This window comes from Haliaeetus leucocephalus, unplaced genomic scaffold (genome assembly GCF_000737465.1).
Source record: "Haliaeetus leucocephalus isolate CR32 unplaced genomic scaffold, Haliaeetus_leucocephalus-4.0 Scaffold189, whole genome shotgun sequence".
NCBI classification, from domain to species: domain Eukaryota; kingdom Metazoa; phylum Chordata; class Aves; order Accipitriformes; family Accipitridae; genus Haliaeetus; species Haliaeetus leucocephalus.
This window is the reverse complement of record NW_010972625.1, coordinates 379,835-400,225: the sequence shown is the minus strand read 5'-3', so window position 1 is coordinate 400,225 and position 20,391 is coordinate 379,835. Positions and strand designations below refer to the sequence as shown.

At 41.8% G+C, this 20,391-nt stretch overlaps 1 protein-coding gene across 4 annotated transcripts in view; it reads left to right on the top strand.

Annotated features, from left to right (window-relative positions):
• The first annotated feature begins 2,729 nt into the window (after positions 1-2,729).
• Positions 2,730-20,391, top strand: part of HTR2C (5-hydroxytryptamine (serotonin) receptor 2C, G protein-coupled) — a 97,078-nt gene continuing 79,416 nt past the window's right edge. For all 4 annotated transcript variants that reach the window (XM_010565274.1, XM_010565271.1, XM_010565275.1 and 1 more), the window contains exons 1-2: positions 2,730-2,999; positions 11,106-11,524. The gene's annotated coding sequence lies outside the window, so the exon portion shown is untranslated. The remainder of the gene's footprint in view (positions 3,000-11,105; positions 11,525-20,391) is intronic.

The following is a 20,391-nucleotide window of genomic DNA, read 5'->3' as shown; positions in this document are numbered from 1 at the left end:
AAACTGTTTTCTCTTTGAATCACACAGAATATTTCTTTGCTAAAGTAATGTTTTCATTAAAAAAAAAAAAAAAAAAAGGGAAGAAAGAAAATCTGGTAACAGCTTTCCTGGCAGTGTCACTAGCATAAATGTACTGCCAGTTTTAATGCATTTGCCATAACCTTGGTCACAGCAGACTAGTCAAAATGTGATCTCTTTCTGAAAAGCCAAAACAATAATTTACTTTTTTCCAACAGGCAACTTTAGGGAAAAAAAATACTTCTGGAGCATAGAATTTGCTATTGCTTTTAATCTGCCAACAACTGGCAGTGTTTTGGTTGTTTGTTTTTTGTTTTGGGGGGGTTTTTTGTTGGTTTTTTTTTTCCTAAGTGCTTTCACTCACAAATGAAATAAATTATTTACATTATCTAAAATAATGTAAAGTAATTCCATTTGCCTAATGTGTTGATTCTTCTTAATTTGGGAAAGAAAAATATTTTGCCTCTGGTACAAGTTAAGACTCAGCATGCACAGTCCCGCCACTAAAAGGGAGACCTTTAACTCCTAATGCAGGCCCATTCTTTAGACAGGGACTGAGTGATCTTTAAAAGTGAGAAAGCTGCATCAGGAGGTTTGACAAGGTTCATTAAAGTCCAATTAGGAAATTCATTTTAACGCTAGGCATCTTGTCCTTCTTATCTCCCAAGGAAAAACAATAAAAGTTTCATCACATACAAGTAAATACATATTTTAAATGTATTATGGAAATAAATAATCTTCATGTTTAATTCATCTCCTTGTATAATAATTGATATCCATTAGGGATTCTGACCAGGCATTAGGTAGGACCAGCCTCATCATAATGCAGTGTAGCATTGGATGTGTGATTCTCAATTGTCCATAGTGGGAACTTATTTCAATTCACTTGACAAATTTTTATTTTCAGAAGAGTTACGAAAGATCTTCTTTAATGAGTTCATCTGTTTTCTGAGCAGTGCAGTCCTGGCACATGCTCAAAAATCCATGACTCAGCACCTTTACATTGAGGGATTTCTAATGGTTCTTTTAACTACTTCCATAAGTTTTATTCATTTTAGGATCATGTTATTTTCAGTTGTTGGTTCTCAGCCATGGGGAATAACCTCCTCCCCTCTGCTTGCAATATTACAAAAATTTAAGTTTCCACTTGGTTGTTTGATTGTAGGATATGAGTTTTGTGAGACTCACAGTGATGTGGACATTTACAAGATCAGTAAATTCAGATGTAAAATTCAAATGTTAAGCAGCTCTTGTGTCCTATGGCTCTTAAGGCTCCTCTTAATTCCTTTTTTGCACCAATAAACCTGCCAAGCATGCAGCATTTGTTATGCTTGTCTTGTGGAGCCAGCCCTTTTCCCCAGTGCCTGCCCTTTCCCTGGCTCCGCTTCCTCTGCAGCACGGTTTATCTGTGCGACATTGTGCAGCCTTCTGAAATTGTGCAAGACCTTTAAATAAACATAGTATTTTGGACTGAATGCAGGCATGGGGACTGGGGTGATGGCTTTTCAAAGTGCTGGATGGTGGCTGTTCAAACACCACGTTTGAGTGGCCCATGCTGCAGAGCGGATACTATGTGCCTGCAAAAGTATTCATTAGGAAATGATTGGGAAAGCTGAGTGAGTTCTGTGATGCTTTTTTATTGCATTTATCACAATTACATACAATTCATGTAAAAGGATTTCAGGAATCTTAAAACACAGAAAGCAGACTTCTATATGAGCAAATCATATGGAAGGTAGTGGCACATTTCAGGGAGAGAGATGCCCATCGTCCTCTCACTCTAAGTCTTGGCCAAAATGAGTTTAGGAGAGTTTTGAATCCCCAAATTGGTGATGTTCAAACTTTGCTGAAGTTGCAGCTGCTCAGTTCTTAGTCCTGTGGCACAGGTCATTAGGGACTGTAGCGTTTTGGCTGCCCCACAAGAAATGTATTTCCATGAGTTTTAAATATTATTTGCTGGTACTGACCTTGCAGTAACAGTATTTCCCAGAGGTAACTGAAGTTTTAAGGCTTCATAATTTTCAACGTAAATCACTTTGGAATCCTGCATGAAAGGGGAAAACCCTCATAAGAGATTTATTTCACAACTGTAATTATAAAAATAATGTTCTAATCTGAAAAAAAAAAAGACTAATAAATGGGAAAATCCACAGAGAACCCCTTAACATCTAAAACCAAGACAGCCCAGTGACTCAGATATTATTAGTTGTTGTTGCTTAGTGTTCTTAAAGAACTTTTTCTGAGACTGTCTTGGAAGACTAATAACTAAATAAACTAAACTGCACTCTTCCTGTCTTAGGTAGACTAGGTCTTAAAGTCAATAGCGCAAAATGCAGCCTCATAGTCTTTAAATATTAAATAAGCATTTTGCAAAGGCAGTGGCTGTAGCGGAGGCCCTAGTATGTGTTTCTTCACCCCTTTTGTGAGCACTTGGCCAATTATTTCGGTGAGTCCCACCTGAAGGGACAGAAATAAGCACACCCATTTTAGTAGAAATGGCTCAGTAATTTTTAGATGGTGACAAAATTAGGCTTGTGACTATGAACTCTTGGGGTAAGTACACTTGATCATTCTCAAACAGTTGTCTTAAATTCAACCCAAATGTTTCCTGCTGATAGGAATGCCACTTCCTTCATTTTGCATATATTCAGAATTGGTACCTTATACATTGTCTGCAACTTGGACAGTGCATGACATTCTATGAAGAAAAGAGCAAGCTAACATGGAATTTGTTCTTCCCAGTGGTACTGTTTGGAGGTTCAGCTCTCTTTTTGCTACCTGTACTGCTATCACCCAGGATTAAAAGCTGTAGATATCCCATGGCTGCAGCAAGGGCTTTCAGCGACTTGGATGAAGACTGCAAAGATGCATCAGAACAGCATGGGCAATGACTTCTGGGAAGATCATGAAAAAATAAAGTATGGCTAATGGACCTGAGTTCCTCTCTCCTCCCTTTTGGCAGTCATTCATGGTAACACAAAGTAAGTATAAAGCCTGGTGCCAAGACAAAGAGCTAGTGATTTATACTTGCTTTAAGAGATCCTAAAGCTGGGGGGGATTTTTAACGGCTTCCCTGAGTTAATTCCCGTTTGAACTAAAGCTCGAAACTTAAGCCAGACCTTGCAGGACTGCAGCTGCCTGCACCATGGCTGTAGCACCAGGTAGCTGAGTTCACAGACTGTCTTTGTCGCAGGGCTTGGGTTCAGGTGGGCACATGGATGAGCCCGCTGGCAAGTTTGTGGGATGGTTTGCATGCTCAGACCTGAACAGGGGGAGTGCTTTGCTGGATGGGGCCATGAGGAGCTTTCTCCTGGGCTGCCCTGCAACTGCTGGCCTACGGGCTTCACTGCCAGCTAGAGGGATGACATCCTGCTGTGTGGGGATGAGCCTTGCTGAACATCTGGACCCTCCTGAGACCAGCATGGGTCACATTTGTGATCCTGAGCAAAACTGACGTGGCAAAATCGCCAGGGCAAGTAGCATGTGGAGAGTTTTCCCACTTTGGCAAGCGGGTCAGTGGGATCCAGTGAAAAACAGGGACTGAAGGAGTGGGTGTTTGAGCCTGGTGATGAGCTGAGATGTGCCTGACATTCTGTTTAGCCCAGGCACTGTCTCCTATTTTGGATAAGATCCCTTTGCTCCTGTGAATTGCTTGTGTGGGGGTGCTGGACTACATTTCCTGCCCCATCTGCTTCAGTGCCATTGAAGATTAAGTTTTCGCTTCTGCCCCATGCTCGTTCTTGTTGATAGCATCCTTCAGATCAGTTCCATCTCCAGGGGGCGTGAAGTGTTGTGGGTTTTTTGTTGCAGGTTCTTTTGTGTGTGTGTTTTTAACTTAAACTTGGTATTTCTATTTGAAAATAAAACATTTGAAATAATCCCCTTCAGAATTAAAATGACAACTCACCATTTCTATATTAAGATTTAAACCCATCATAATATCTTAAATTTACATAAAACCAATATTTGAGCATTAGATGTTTCCTATTAACTTGTAAAGAAAGCTACAACCCAGGGAATTCTCTGGCTAAACACATGAAATTATGCTTAATTACAAACTATTTCGGTTCAGAAGAGCAGCTATCATCAATCCTTTCTTAGGCAAAGGTGTAGGTGAGGTGAGCTCTCTTCTAGCCCTTTGATTGTATTATGATCAGCAACAATTGGCTGAAGTCAATAATTATGGAGATAATTTTCTTCATATGACTTTCATTTAAATGCAAATCATGTTTGATGTTCTCTTTTGTAACCAGTGCACCTATTAAAATAATTTTTTTCTGTATTGTTAATTGAATTCCAGCTTCAATCCAAAAGCATTTTGACACAAGTTGCAGGTAAAATTAATCATCTAATAAATACGAAATGTAAAAATTAGGACAAAAATATAGTTGCTAACCATGGTGTGCTATTAGCATAAAAAAACCTTGAAGTTACTGTAATGACACAACCAGTGGTAACTGTTACCAGGCAATCCAAATCAGTCTTTTTCTCTGGGGGAAGATTAGCAGGTAACTAGGATTATACAATAAGGTTAACATCAGTTACTTAAATGAAAATATTTTGGCTGCAGTCCGTGGCTACTAGGTCAAAATTCTATTTAGATCATGCTTCTGCTTTGCATAGTGTTCCCTCTAATGTTTTCTGCTCTTTAAATGCTCAAGTTGGGTTTAGCATGCGTTGCTTTGGAGATGATGGGGGGAGCTGACGCCGCTGTCACCCTTCCTGACTCCAGAGCAACAGCTCCCCTTCCCTCCACCCACCCCGACCCCAGGGCTGGGGATGGTGTGTGGTTCATGGGCTGAGGTGTTGGGCTGAATATCTGGTCTAGGGGAAGGGAGAAAACAACCCCAGCAGTGCACCAATGCAAATAGCTTTGTCAGTAGTGGATTTGGCTCCATCTTTTCAAGGGGCAATTGTTTGCTCTGTCACAGAAAAGGATCTAAAGACACTTGGGCCACTTCTCTGTTGGCCACAGGTACTTGTGTGTCAGGGCAGAAAGCAACTCCTGACCTGGTAAAATGTGGGTAGTCCACTTGAATCTCACTGGTAAAGAAGGGATGTCTTCTGCTCTAAGGAATTTCAGGAAAGGAATGGTGTCTCCTGTTATTTAAGAAATCCATTCCCTTTCTTATGCAAAGCATATAGTAACAGTAACAGAAACCATCATTAACCTTCATCTCATTTGGGGATGAACTGGTTGACTGCACTAAAATTATTACGAGTGATATGTTGGATAACAAATAGGAATGCTAATTGGAGACAATGTCAGAGGGGAAGTGTCTGAGGGACAGAGTGAAAGGCAATACTTGCATCTGTCTTGTTCTCTGTGCAGAGGACTGCAGCAAAAAGGAAAATGACAGAGGGCAAAGCTGAAGCTGTGTAGAATTGCTGTGGGTTTAATGTGTTTGCCGCACCCTACGTTGGTGGCAGAGAACCTGCCACTTTGCACCCAGTTTAATTTTAGCCCAGGGCCAACTTCCATGGGATGAAAATTTGAGTGTGGTGCAGAACATTATTGCCTGCTTTTCCTGGCTGCAAAAAAGCTTAATCGTTCACTCTTTGCTCTGCTCTATTCTATTTTCTTTCCTAAGTGTGTTCCATAAGATCTACATATCCGAAATTGCTCATGCTGATTTTTTAATGAAGAAACGGTGATGTGCTCATACCTTGGGACTTTGGGTGTCATCAGTTGAATTGGTATAACAGATTGAAGTTAGATGGATGGCATGTTGAAAATGCTCTCTTGGTCTGTGCTACTCTGAGTTGCTTAGTGTCTACTGGAGGAAATGCAGTTCTGTGTCAAAATTGTGGTCTTTCTCATCAAAAGATCAAAATGAAACTTAATGTTCTGCCCTCTTGCGAATGTGTGTGTGGGAATTGCTCTGTTGTGGGGTGTTGAGTTGGGTTTTTGTGGTGGGTTGTTTTTTTCTAGATCACCAAGTGTGCTGTTAGTTATGAATTAAAGGTTTTAAAATCAGGCCTCTGGAGATACAGAACTGTCTTCTTACATGCCATGAAGCCATTCAAAGGAAAACTGAAAGCCATTTTCTGTAAAATAATAATTTTCTTTTGCTTTAGTTAGTAACATCCAGTATTACAGAAACTGGGTTTAAATATTCTTTCATTCTGGTTTTTGGGGGTTCTATTTGCTGGTTCCTGGTTCAATCCCATTTAAGCAGTTTTGTGGTGAGGGGCAGGTATAGCCCATCCCTCAGCCTCTGGCTGTCTGCCTCAAACCAACATGCAGAGAAAAAGTTGTCCAGTACAGTGTCTATGTTGTGGTCAAAATGTAACTGCAGTCTACGCAGTCATACTTTCAAAGATCAGAACAAATAGAAGAAACATTTTTAATTGTTTGTGGACTAAGAGAGAAGAAAACTTCAGTTGAAACTGAGTTTTATAATCTTTGCAGTTCATTCTTCTCTAGTTACTTCTTTCCAAGATCTATAACCACTGTATTGTCCCCATTTCTGTCCAACGGTTAATTACATTAGTTCACTGACAAACTCTTATTAAGCAACTGGAGTCTACTTTAATAGCTAGTTTTCTAATTAAATATCTGTAATGGTTTTGTTCTCAGTCCTGGACTTTAGGCATCTTATTTGTTGCTATCCAGTGTCTTGCATCTTCTATGTATTTTTTTCTTTCTCAGACGTCTTTGTGATAGGAGGCCTTTTCTCAAGCTATGTTACAGTAGGGTTGGAAATGCTGGGTATAAGGCTCTTCCTTTCTGCAGAGGAAGCAGGTGTGTGTTTTTGCCATATCCAGTAACACACAGGAGTGGCCCTGGGTGCATTCAGTCTGACTACACCATTCTGCAAGGTCACCTTTTGCCGTGTGGACAGCTGCATGCTGGCTTCATCACATGTCTTATCAGGTTGTGTTTCCCACACACAGCCCGTAGCTTGCAGTGCCCTCCAGTGAAGTTTGGTTCAGTAACCATGGACATTTCTGCTTCTTGCATGCACACATAGCTTGAGGAGGATGCTCTGAAAGAGGCATCCTCAGTGCGGGTTCACTGTGCTGGGGACATGGTCTGAGGTGGATGGGCTACCCTTCAGTCTTCTTGGATTTACTTAGTACCAGGGGAGTCCATGGGTAGGATTCAGATATCATTCCTTCATGCAAGGAATAAATATTTTTCTTAAACAGTATTGTAACTAGCATGTTTGAAAAGAATAGCATGAAGTCAGCATAGGTGACTTCTCTTCCTAAAGCCGTATAAATCTCTGTGAGGCTCCTTCATGAGACCCAGAAGAAATCCAGTGGGCTCAAAGTCATAGGCCTAGAGTTTTGCCTGTGGAAGGAAGTTCTGGAGAAACTGGGCTTAAAGTAGAAATACAAATGGAAAAAAACTGAGTAAAACCCTGTTCTGTGTCTCAGTCACAGCAGTTTAAAACTGAGTTAAGTTTTCAATTTTTTTGTAATTTTTTGGGTTTTTTTAAAGATGCTTCTGGGTAGTTGTGTAGCAGCTCAACTATGGCGCTAAACTCAGCCTGCAATACACTGAAAAATGTATTAATAATGGTACAGAATCTTAAATGCCCTGACATTATCCTGCTGCTGCATTGGCTTTAAACATTTACACATTTCAGGGGAACAGCAACTTAATTCTTAATTAAAATCACTAAGCAAATGCAGATTATATTTAATTTAAATATTTATAGAATTTAAGCTTTCAAAATAGATTAGATGTTGAACAGCAAAACTGCTAACATCTGAATGATAATTTTACTTCTGAGCCCAATTAAGAAACTAGTCAGGAATACAGCTAATAAGTTGCTGTGTTTGAGGAAATATTTTATAATGTTGTATGTACAGGGGACCTTTAAAAATGAGTGCTCCCAAGTAAAAGGGATAGTTTACAAAAATTTTATTACTTCTGATAGCATTTTAAAACCTTGCATCATCTCTTTGCTTTCTGGGAGTTGCAGTTCTTCCCGTTACCCTGAATACAGCTGCAAAAAATATATAGTGAACCAAAGAGAGATGAAAACATACCAGCATGCCAATCTACTTGATTTTTATAATACTAAATGTTAAATTGAAGCACATGATTATCCCAGTTGATTTTAATTAGTCAACACATATAAAGTTAAACATGTACGTAATTTTTTTCATAGTAGAAGTACAAGCCTGCATAAAGAACATTTTTACAATCTTAAGGATGTTCCTATCTATAAAGAAATTCCTTGTGTTAAATTTTATCACAATAATCCCCCCAGCAATATTGTTTTGGTGATCCAGTATATTCTCTGACACAGCATTTTCTGCAATACGGTTCAGCCACGAGTAACAGACCACCAAGGCTTTTTCAGGGACAGGTTCAAATCTTGGCTTCTCACTCTTCTTTTCCTCAAAGCCAGTTTTATTCCCTGCTACACCTTTTCATTTTGGGAAACACCTTCCCTATTGCATTTATCTGTCACATACCTAGAGGTGATCAGATCCTACAGGCTTTAGGAGGATTTAATGTAACTGTAAGTTTCATTTTGCAAATATGTTAATATTGCCCAAATAAGCTGATATCTATGAAATCTTTCAGGATTGGGTTTGAACCTTCTGGAAATCTGTTTGGCAGTGTCTCACAGTTTTCAGTGTGGCAACGAGTGCTCCTGAGATTGAAAGGCTCCTTGTGCCTTTCATACAGATGTTTCAACAGTACCTCTTAACTTTCCTTACAGTCTTCCATTGGTTTTTACTCTGTCTTATGAAGTCTGTAAAAGCTCCAAGATCTCTTCTGGTTTTCCTTTATAATGCTACTAAACATTATGTGAATTGTTTTAGATTGCATTTCCTGTCTATTTGTACACTGCTGTTTAGGCTGGAATACAGCATGTGTTTAATTTTTTTCTTGGCCTCATTACAGTTCATTCCTTGCTTCACTGCATCATCTGTCTTGTTAGTCCATAAATATGATGTATTCTAATCACTGTAAATTCTCTGTTTCCTCTATCTGTGTATCACCAGCAATACTAGTTTGGAAATTACATTCCTGAAAGGTCATTTTCTAAAAGATACAAGAAGAGGCATTGTGCAATGCTGGTGCTTAAGGCTGGGGGCTTGTCACTCATCTTAACCTCAAAGCAGCTGCTGCAGTCTGTTCTCTGTTCATAGGCTCATCTCGGTAGCTATCGCATGCAGAGATGGTCACCCAGGTGAGCGCCTTTGGCCTCAGACTAGTAGCACAACAAAGTCTTCACTGGGATTTGTGATCTGTATGCAGTATAAATTATGTCGTATATGTAGGGAGGTCTGGTAAAGGAGAGTAACCAGTTCAGAGTCACTTTTTGCTGGAAAAAGGACTTCTTAAAGACAGAGGTTATGTGGTACTTAGAAACAGACAGTGGTGCAGAGCCAAGAACATGCAATGGCTGTTCCACCACAGGATCCTCCTATACAAGAACACACTGTGCAAGTCTCCTGTGCGTCACGCTTGGCTTTCTCCCCTCTTCCAAGAGCACCGATGGGTTGGTACTTGGTATGTTGATATGACAGTAGGTCTGTGGTTTAGCTGAGATCAGTTACACTCAGTAACTTTCCCCTGTTTTCCATGCTTATAGATGTCAGTGCCTCCACTATACTCTTGTTTCTCTGCCAATCCTGCTTTGGGGCTGGTTTGATGGCACAGAGACTGTGTGCTACAACCAACACACATCTGCTAACAGCCTTCCTTGTACTGCTGCTGCTTCTCCTCCTCCTTCCCACTCATTTAGCACTTCTGTATTGTGTTATATATCCACAGAAAACTCCTGGGCAGATTTTTCCATCTTTCTTGGGTGCTTGTACAACCTCTAGCAGAATGAGCCTTGGCTGGTGCTGCTTTGAGGCTCTAGGGTCTGCGTGAGCGTATAGGGTGCACTGCTGAGTTTTGTCACTTTATTTTCTTAGGCTGTGCAGCAGTGATGTTTTGGAGCAAGAGCTGTTCAGTTCCTCAGACTATCATGCTCTTTCCTGGCCCAGGCTCCCGTACTGGACTGACTACCCGTGCCAGCTGTGCTGTGTTCCATGATACATGTAGTGGCTCATGGCTACAATTCACTCTTGCAAAAGGATACTATTCACTATCTTGGATAAATGAGTTTGAGATTCGTGAATGAAAAGAACAGGATGAAAGTTAGATACTAGTATTAATTCTCTTGAATCCCTCCATCCTGTTTTTCATGTCTTCCTGATGTTTCAGATGGGTATATGATGATGCTGTAGACATAAGCAGCGAGAAAAAGCAGAGATGGAAACATGCCAAGTTTTGGTTGGATTACTGAATGGCAGTTTCCAAAGCCATGTGATACTACTACAGCAAAATTCAACTCTGCTGTTTCATACGTGTTTTAATTAATTAATGCATTTATTTAATTTTGTGAGGCTTAGCAGCTTTTTAATGACCTTTTGAATTTGTTTCTGTTTGTGGGTGTCTTGGATTACTTACTTTTCTATTCCGGGGATGCTGAAACATCATGCGTCATGCTATACTGGCTTTGCTAGTCCACTGGTGACTGCAGAAGGCAGAAATTCTCCCTGTTGCACAGAAATATGCTGGTATATCCCCTTCTGCTAATTTGTCAGATACGCTATTTTAATTACCAAAGTTAATTCTTAGGGGTCTGACTGCTGAAAAACTTTGGTGACAGATTAAAGTTTTCTGGCTGGAGCTGGTTTCTTGTGTTTGCAGAGGAGCAATTCAGGCATGCGCGAGCTTGTGTCAGTTGAGCCCACAGAAGAAATTCAGAGGTAAACCAGACTAAATAAACAAGTAAAGTGGAGTGCAGAGTGGTGTGAGCCCTTCCTGGTGTTTGTGTGATGAAAGCTGCTTGTATATGAAACTGTTAATAATGGGCAATTTTTGCTTGGTGTTGTGAGGTTTGAATTAACCAGCACTATGTTTGATGACAAAATACTAAAACCACAACAAATTCTGAGTAGGCCACAGCTGACCAAGTCATCCGATTAATAGGATTTTATCTAATGGAATAATTTAATGGGGATGTTTGAAATGTACTGTGTAGAAGCCACAGATAGATTTAAATTTCAAGGATGAACATTGTTCTTCATTCCTTCTCTCTCCCTCTCTCTCTCTTTCCCCAAAGGTCTCCCTGGTGTATTTGAGTCTCCTCTCAGGTAAGCCCTTCAGCTCGGAGCCATCCACAAGTGCAGAGTGCTTCGAAACAAGCCCACTGAGGCATGCTAGCAAGACCCTGAGTCACAGGCGGAGCAAACTTTCCTAGCTCATCACCATTCACTGGCCTCAAATCCTCTTTGGAGTAGCTACCAGAGGGGCTGAACTTTGCTGTTTTCTGCTGTGCTGCCCGGGACCTTTTCCATGTTAGCAAAAGCTGATGGAAACCTGTGTCTAAGTGGTACCGTGTGAGAGCAACTCACCCTGTTCCCTCACAGCCTCTCCCTGCTTTCGTCTGTACCAGCAGCCCTGCATCACCACGCGCCAGATGTGCAGGCAGCTGCAAAGAGCTTCCCTCCCTGAGTGCAGGTGCTGTCTTTCAAGAAACAAGTAAGTGTTGATCAGTAAATGCTGGGCAAATGTATTCTTTTATGTTCAGATAAAAAAAAAATGCTGCTCCTTGGGTGCAGGCGAGGGGGAGAGGGCAGTCCAGAAGTCTGGCAATGGCTGGGTTGGCTGGATTGGGGAAGTGCCAATGCCAACCCACTGCCCTTAATTTGCCTGGCAAGGCAGCTCTCCCAGATGAGGTGAGATGTGGTGAACCCAAGATTCTCTTTAGAAAGGTTTACTTGGTTTAAAATGCTTTATTAGCAAATGCTGCTTCTGACTTCTTGTAACTTTTAACTAACCCCAGCTCATCTCTGTCTTTATTTGAAATTGAAAGGTACTTTACCTAAAGTGTTCTCATCAGCCAAAACACTGCTGGGTTCATACACAGAATAGTTTAGTGTTCATCTGTCTCATTTCTTTACTGTCCAAGGTGAATCTCAGGGGACTAAAGCTCTGAACCAAGTGGCTTCAGGCTATTCATCTGGAAAACAGAGCCACTTAGACCTTTGTAAAGAAAATAATCTAGTAATCAGTGCAAGAGACCTGTCTCTAAGCCAACCCATTTGCAAAAATTGCCAGTGTAGTAATTACAAACATTTTATCACAATAGTACTGATGATGCCTTTCCATTATTGCCAGCATTTCTTCTTCCCTGCTACTACAGGACTGAGCTGGTTTTGCATCCTCTTCCATGATCCTGCATTTGAAATGCTTTTGAATTTGAGATTGACACTGCAGAGCTGGACATTGAGCAGAGACATTTTTCTGAGTGTTTCCCTGCAGACCAATGCAGCTAAAACCATTGGGAACTGAGGAAGATATTTCTGCTGTGCTGCTGGCAAGGCAGCAAGTGTTGCCTTCCTAGCTCTGTACCTCCTTCCTCTGGAGCAGGGAAGGAGCCAGGTCTCTCTGCTCTCTTCTACAAAGGGGAAGAAGGGGCCAGATAAGTGTTTGTTTGCCTGCACCCTTCTGCCTGCCAGCCCGTGCAATCAGGTTGTGGGTGTCTCTGGGAACACACCAGTGCCAATGGGATGGCACTGGTCTTGTACCTTGCCCTCCAGATGTGCTGAGTCTAGGTAATCTCACCCAGACACAGAAGTTTCTCACTCTCCCATGAAGTATCAGTGGATCAGTGTTTCTGTGCATTCTGCTAATTAGATATGTTTAGTGACTCTTAGAACTTTTATCTAATCTCAAGCTTCAGGCACTTATTTTATAGTTTTTCCTCATTCTTTTTGCAAATGAGAGAATACTTACCTGTGTTCTTGAACACACATTTAACAGTGCAGTTTCTGTACCTTCCAACCAGCAAGGTCCCATGATGCTGGATATTGCACAAACACAAATGATACTGCTTTCTATTTTGAAAAGTTTACTGGCAAACAAAATTTGGGATGAAATACTGCATAAAAACAAAGGGAAGGGTAGGCTTGTCTGTAGTTGCAATGTTAATCCCAAGGTCTTGGCTGTGTGGTTTTTAGCTTTGCTTTTGTTCTGATTATCAGTTGCTTATAATATTTTGAAAGCATAAGTATTACGGTAAGGATCAAGTTCCTGTAGCTGTGCTGGTGAGGTGCTCACTGCTGTTCAGCAACAGCACCAACATGTTATTTAGGGTGAACTCCTGCAGAGGTTTGCTCACTTGACTTGGTTGCTGTGGGCTGCTATGTGGAAAAGAAGATGTGGGGCAAAGCTTCCCTTGAAGCTGGGAGCAGGGGGACAAGTAACACGGGTTCTCCTGTTTCAAACTCGGGGAATCTCAAGGCACCACTTTTTCCTGCAGTTCACAGCAAGGCAGTCCAAGCCCAGCACACATATCACATCTAATGTTTTGCCATCTTGATTTCATGTGATAAAGGTTACTGCCTATTTAAATTAATAATATGGAAAAATACAACAAGGAGCAGAAGTGATGTGCCTTGAGGAGCTGTGCTGTTACTTGTAGGCATAGAAGCCTTTTTGGTGCTTTTCACAGGCTAGATTACATTGCTGGCAACTTTTCAGCATTGTTTTTAGTGAGGAGGGAGCAGAAAGAAAATGATTTTAAATTGATGAGCCCTAAAGGTTCATGTAGAAGATTTTCACTAGCTTCATAAAAGCTCCTGTAGACTTAATCTAAAAAAATTATAACAAAGATGGTTTATCTCCCTTTCATAGTCTTGTCTTTAAGCCTCTTGACTTTTAATGTACTACCCTTGTACCTTAAAATCCAGAAAAGTGTTTTGAGGTTTACAAACTATGAAACTGGTAGGTACCAATCTTGGAGGATGTTTTGAGCAACACTGTAGCAGGTAGCAAGGAGACAGAGGTCCACACACAAGGACAAGACCCTATGGGTGTCTCACTGGTGATGTGAGACTTGTGAAGTCTCAGACTGCTGCAGCACATCCTCCTCTGATGCAGGTAGAGGTGGGGTGTTTTTTGCCCCAGCACTCTGCGTCATTGCTAGTTTTGTCAATGAGTCCTTGATCCTGTAGAGATTTGGGGAGCAACAGATCCAAGTGGCCAGTTTATTTTCAGAGAGAGTTCTCAAGAGCAGGTAGGACAAGAATCAGTGACAAATGGGCTGGCATTGGCAGCAGAGGTAACCAGTGAATGTTTCAAAAGCCAGACTCTTATCTTGTTCTTTAGGAAATTCCTAGTACTTGGACAGGTCCATCAAAGAACAAACTTTAAAAAGATGTTTATTCCAGAAATGACATTAAAGAGGATGTGGAGACTGTTATGCAAGTTCTACTCAAGGAAAACATTTGGTTTTCCTCTCCTGGCAGGAGTGAGAATGATTTGTTAGAATTTGTCTAAAAATTCGTGAGAAAATAACTTTCTGGTGGAAAAACAAAAAAAGCCTTAACACCATTGCTTGTAGATTTTGATAGTGAAGATTTGTAATTTTGGAGAGAGTAACTATTTCCATGAAAAATCCATGGTTGCTGTCTAGCAGTAAAAATGCTGTGAAGAAGCACACAGGTTGTTTCTGGGGTAGCATTTCTCCTTGTGATGGCTGCAGCAGAATTGCTTTGTGCTTCTCTCAGGAGACAAAAAGCCCTGCTAACCAACTGGCATGCTCCATGCAATCATCTACAGGATTTACCAACTGCCCCGCTAATCACCCAGTGGTACGGGTTAGAGTGTCCTGACATCAGTGTTCAGAGACCAAGAGAAGGGAAAGCCACCTCCAGATGGATTTTATACAGAGCTATTTGTCTCCAAAAGTGCCAGCAGATTTAAATTACTGCTGCTGTTGTCAACAAGTTCCTCCTGCATGTTCTGTAATGATTAAGGTCCTTGGAGGTTTTGGATCACTTATGTTTCTCAGTGTAGCTACAGATTGTGAACAAAAGGGTTGCATCAAGTATATTAAATAATGAATTGAAAGGCAGAGGTTCCTTTCCTTCTGTGTACTTCGGGTAGAAAAATTCCTGCTGACTCCACATTTCTTGCTACTGAAAAAGATAACCTGGTCAGGTAGCTAAATGTTAACTTGAAGCTTGCAAGCTTTTACACTTGACATAAAATTGCTCTTAGAAACAGCTGCTGCCTTGCTGCTACCAGTGCCAGAGAGTGTTCTGTTTGATGACTTAATCAAAGTGTTGTTCTATCAGGAACCATTTGTGGATTCAAATACAGATGTAGGATGGTAATTTTTGGAGGGAAAAAAAAAAAGTTAATTTCCTTGAATTCAAAACATGCCCATCATAAAACAGCCCATGTCCTATTCCTGATTTGCTCTGAAGCCAAGCCTAAGCAGGTTGTGCACCTAGTCTGAACTATGCAGAGCAGTGACTTCACTCTTCTTATTTGCAGCAAATTTTCCTAGAACATGATGGTTAAAAAAATGAGGCCAGCTTCTTTTTGTAAAAGTTAAAACTCTATCCATACCTTTTTGCAGTTTATTCTTTATTGTGTGATTACTTTCTGTACAGACTGAACCATGCAGCAGCAGTTTGAGGCTCACCTTTCAGAAACCCGAGAGTTAAAATGAAGTGCCAAAGCCTTAGACAGGCCTGGCTAATATGGACAACCCGTAGTGTCTTCTGATCTAGCTTCCAGTTAGGGGTCCTTAGTTCTGTCCTAAAAAAGAAAAAAATAAATTAAAAAAATATATGTAGTCTTGGACTTTTCTAAAGCAATTGCAGCTGAAGGAATATCTGTATGGAAACTGGTTGGGGAAACTTCTTGTAGCATCACAGTTTTGGAAGTATATGGAGCAGGAACGAAAAGCTGTGAACGATGGGTCCAGTCCTCATGCTTCAGTGGAGTGATGCTGAAAACTTTTAGCTGGTATGTAAGTCATCCATTAAACGCAAGGGGAAACAATGGACACTTGGGGTTTTCTTTTCCATGCAACAATATGAATTAGTGCCTGGAAAAAAACAGCAAAACATAATAATTATTGCTTCTTTGTCTACACAACCCATTTCTAATGCTTGAGATTGATCTAAGGTTCCTACTCTGTTTCCATCCTATTCTCAGGCTAAACATATTGTTGATTCATCATTAGTTGCTTCATTATACGAAGTTTCCTGTGTTCTGCCAAGCAATGGTGGTAGGAAACCAGCATTTCTGGGGAACAGAAGCAAGATGGAAGTGCTAATCCCTTTTCCTTTTCCTCCGTATAACACCCACAGGTTTGCCAGTTTCCTTTTTATCACCAGGTACGTAGAACCAGCCATGTTATTTGGGTGGAGCAGAACAAAGAAAGTACAGGCCCTGCCTTCAGGTCATGAAATGTCTAGGTTTAAGTCTTCAGGGAATCTGGGCAGTGCTCTGCTTTGCCAAAGAGCAGGTCCTAGGTATGATAAGCCCATTACCAAAGAAATCACATCCCTCTGACTTATACCTAGCTGAGTGTCATGGTTTAACCCCAGCTGGGAACTGAGCACCACACAGCTGTTTGCTCACTCCCCCTAAGCAAAACAAGGAATTCATTCACCACTTCCCATCGGCAGGCAGGTGTTCAGCCATCTCCAGAAAGGCAGGGCTCCATCATGCATAGTGGTTACTTAGGAAGACAAACACCATCACTCTGAACGTCCCCCCTTTCCTTCTACTTCCCCAGCTTTATATACTGAGCATGACATCCTCTGGTCTGGAATATCCCTTTGGCCAGTTGGGATCAGCTGTCCCAGCTGTGTCCCCTCCCAGGTTCTTGTGCACCCCCAGCCTCCTCACTGGTTGAGTGGGGTGAGGAGCAGAAAAGGCCTTGGCTCTGTGTAAGCACTGCTCAGCAGTAACGAAAACATCCCTGTGTTATTAACACTGTTTTCAGCACAAATCCAAAACATAGCCCCATACTAGCTACTGTGAAGAAAATGAACTCTATCCCAGCCTAAACCAGCACATTCTCCACCCCTTGTTCCATACCATTTACATCATGCACAGATCTCACACTATTCAGTACATTCTCATTACCTACCCCCACTCTTCCCATCCTTCGATATAATAGAGAGATATCATTCCCTTAGTCTATGGACCACCCCTGTGAAATGTCTGTGAAGTGTCCATAAATTGTCCACTGAGTTCATTTAGTCAATGACTTTGGGCTCCATCTGTTATGGTGGTCACTCAGGACAGGAGAGGTGGTGTGTTGCGTGGAGCTACTAGGCACCAAAGCCAGCTCAGGTTGGGTCACTGCTGTACTTGCACTGCTTCTTGTAGGGCTTGTCCTCCACTGATTCAGGTGGATAGTAATCCCTTATAACATACAACTCAAATGATGCGTTACAACAATTTAAAGGTATTTCCATTACAATCTTGACTTCTGGACCCTTTGGGCCGGGTTATAGGGTTTAACTTTGCAATGAACTCCTCCCCTTGCCCCTGCTCTGGCTTGGATTTCTTCAGACTGCAGTCCCTTAGGGGTGTACCTGCTCCAAGTGTAGCCTTATCTATGAGCCTGTGATGGGTTGACCCTGGCTGGATGCCAGGTGCCCACCAAAGCCGTTCTATCACTCCCCCATCCTCAGCTGGACAGGGGAGAGAAAAATATAACAAAAAGCTTGCGGGTCGAGATAAGGACAGGAGAGATCATTCACTAATTACCGTCACGGGCAAAACAGACTCAATTTGGGAAAATTAACTCAATTTATTACAAATCAACCAGAGTAAGGTAATGAGAAATAAAACGAAATCTCAGAACACCTTCCCTCCACCCCTCCCTTCTTCACTGACTTTGGTGTCCGCAGGCTTGTTTCTCTTACATGTTCTCACTCCTCTCTCTGGCGGCTGTTCTCACTCTCCCCACTTTTTTTCCTTCTTAAAAATGTTATCACAAAGGCGTTACCACTATCACTGATTGGCTCGGCCGTGGCCGGCAGCGGGTCCGTCTTAGAGCGGCTGGTATGGGCTCGCTCTCTCTCAAACACAGGGGAAGCTTCCAGCAGCTTCTTACAGAAGCCACCCCTGTAACCCCCAAACCCCCACTACCAAAACCTTGCCACACAAAACCAATACAGAGCCACAGACTCTCCAGGGGTATACCTGCTGTGGCATAGACTTATCCACAGCCACAGTCACTTTGAGGTGCACCTGTTCCGGTATGGCCTTCTCCATGGGCCACAATGCCTTCAGAGATAGATGTGCTCCAGCGTGGCTTTACCCACAACCACAGTCCCTTCAGAAGTAAACCTGCTCCAACATGGCCTTACCCATGGCTGCAGTCCCTCCAGGGGTGTACCCGCTCTGTCGTGGGCTTATCCATGGTCACACACTGTGAGTTGCTCCAGCGTGATCTCATACACAGCCACTGATGCTTCAAGGTGTACCTTCTCCAGCGTGGACTTATCCTTGGGCCACAATCCCTTCAGAGGTATACCTGCTGTGGCACAGACATAACCATGGCCCCAGATGCTTTGAGATGTACCTACTCTGGCATGGGCTTATCCACGGCCACAGACACTTTGGGGTGTCCTGCTCCTGTTAGGACCCATCCACAGGTCACAATCTCTTTGACTCGAGTTCACACTGGAGTTTCAGCCTGTCCAGTACAGCAGCACAGAAACAGCAGTGATGCCCTGGCCATCTGCCAGCCCAGGTGCATCGCCATTGCTGTTAGCAAAATGTTCCCAGGCACAGCAGAGTAAGATGATAAGCAGTACAGCGAGCAACAAAAGCAAAAAGCAGCCACTAATGAGCACAAGACTCTAATTTACAGTAAGGCAAGCAAGCCCCATGGCAAGCACAGGAGCCTGCCAATTAATAGCTAAACAACAGTAACAGCTATAAATTCAATCTAGTACATTCCAATCAAATCTGTTGTTATCCCGAACACTTCAAGCCCCATGTTGGGTGCCAAAAAGGCCTGAAAGATGCAGTCAGACCCCATTATTCTCCCTTGATTTGTGTCTGTGCTCAGCAGTGCGGAGTAGTTTCTCCCTCTTGTCTTTTCAAGAGTTTATGGACTGCAGGATAGCTGTTGCTTGTCCACTGTGAAAGCAGATGAGCTAAACATTTACCAGTGCTTTTTTTTGGTACCATATAGTGCCTGGAAATGAGCTACTGAGTTTCAGGTTCGTTTTGCGCCCTTCCTTTATTCCATCTCCCCACTGATACCAAGGCCAAGTCAGTCAGAGCACTGAGAGGGTTCAGATTACTAATGTGTTCAGCATTTACAGAGCTTTATTTCTTTGAAAAGAGAGAAGCGGATGACTCTTTCTGCTCCATTACAAAGATCATTGCTTTTTATGCTGAGCAGAGGTTCGCTTGTTTGTTTTCCTTTCCCTGGAAATAAATTTAATTGAATTAAAAGTTTCTTCTATCTATAGGTATTTTGATAATATTGCAAGAAGCCAATATCTGGTGACTTCTAGAAGAGACATTTTCATCCAAATGTGGCTTCTGCAGTTCTTGATTCTAGCTGGTATTAGACACTTCAATAGATCCAGTATATTCAGTGGTTTTGGGGCAATGTAAAAAGGTACAGTTAATGTTGTTGACCTTTGATTTGGGAGGGCATGTGGGTTAGATTACCTGTTATGTTTTCTTTTGAAAGGCATTGCAGATTTTTCCTTTTGCTAAAATTCGGGTGCGACAAAATGAAAGTCAGCTTTTCATTTTATATGAGCCTTTATTACCTGGGCTTGCTTCTAATCTTGTTCTTTCAGTTTTTTGTATTGCTGCAATTCCATTGTACTTAGAGTAAGTGGGACCAAACCCAGGACTATTGTGTTTATCCTGAAGACCTTGATAGCAAGCTTGCTTTGCATGTCTTAGAAGAGTTAACGGTTCTTCTTGAATCCTGAGCTGTACGTACAGTTTAAGTACTAATTTAGCTGCTAGACTGCCCCAAAGCTGCTTCAGCATTAATTCAGAAGATAATCAGTAATCCTGGCTTTCACAAACTTTTATAAGTTTACAGAATTATAGAGCTTTCTCTTGCAAGGAAATTTCTTGGTCTTATTAACAAGGAAAACAAGCAGCTTAAAGCTGACACAAAAACAGGTTTATTTTTTTTAATTTCCAGGGTTTGATCATAGCATGCTTCCTCAGTTTGCTAGCAAGAACATGAAAAGCATCTCATTCACAACAGCAGCAGATTTGCTCCAGCCTCTGCTGGGGAGACCGGCCATCCTTAGATAGTCATGTTTCTTTTCTCCTTTCTTTTCTCCCTAGTATCTTCCTGACTAGGAGTGCCCAATTATGTCCTAATTGGCTTCTTTCTTTTTATTGACCAGCTCTCCTTCTGAGCAGGGGTCAATGCTGACCTGCTTTCTCTGCTGGATATGCTTGCATATTTTTGTAGCCCTTCTGAGACAAGATATTAAAAGAAAGAAAGAAATCCTAATTTATCCGGCTTGTGGATAAGCAGGATTTAAAATGCTGCCATTTGCTTCATAAGTCCCCGTAATGAGCAGGCGGACCTACCTACC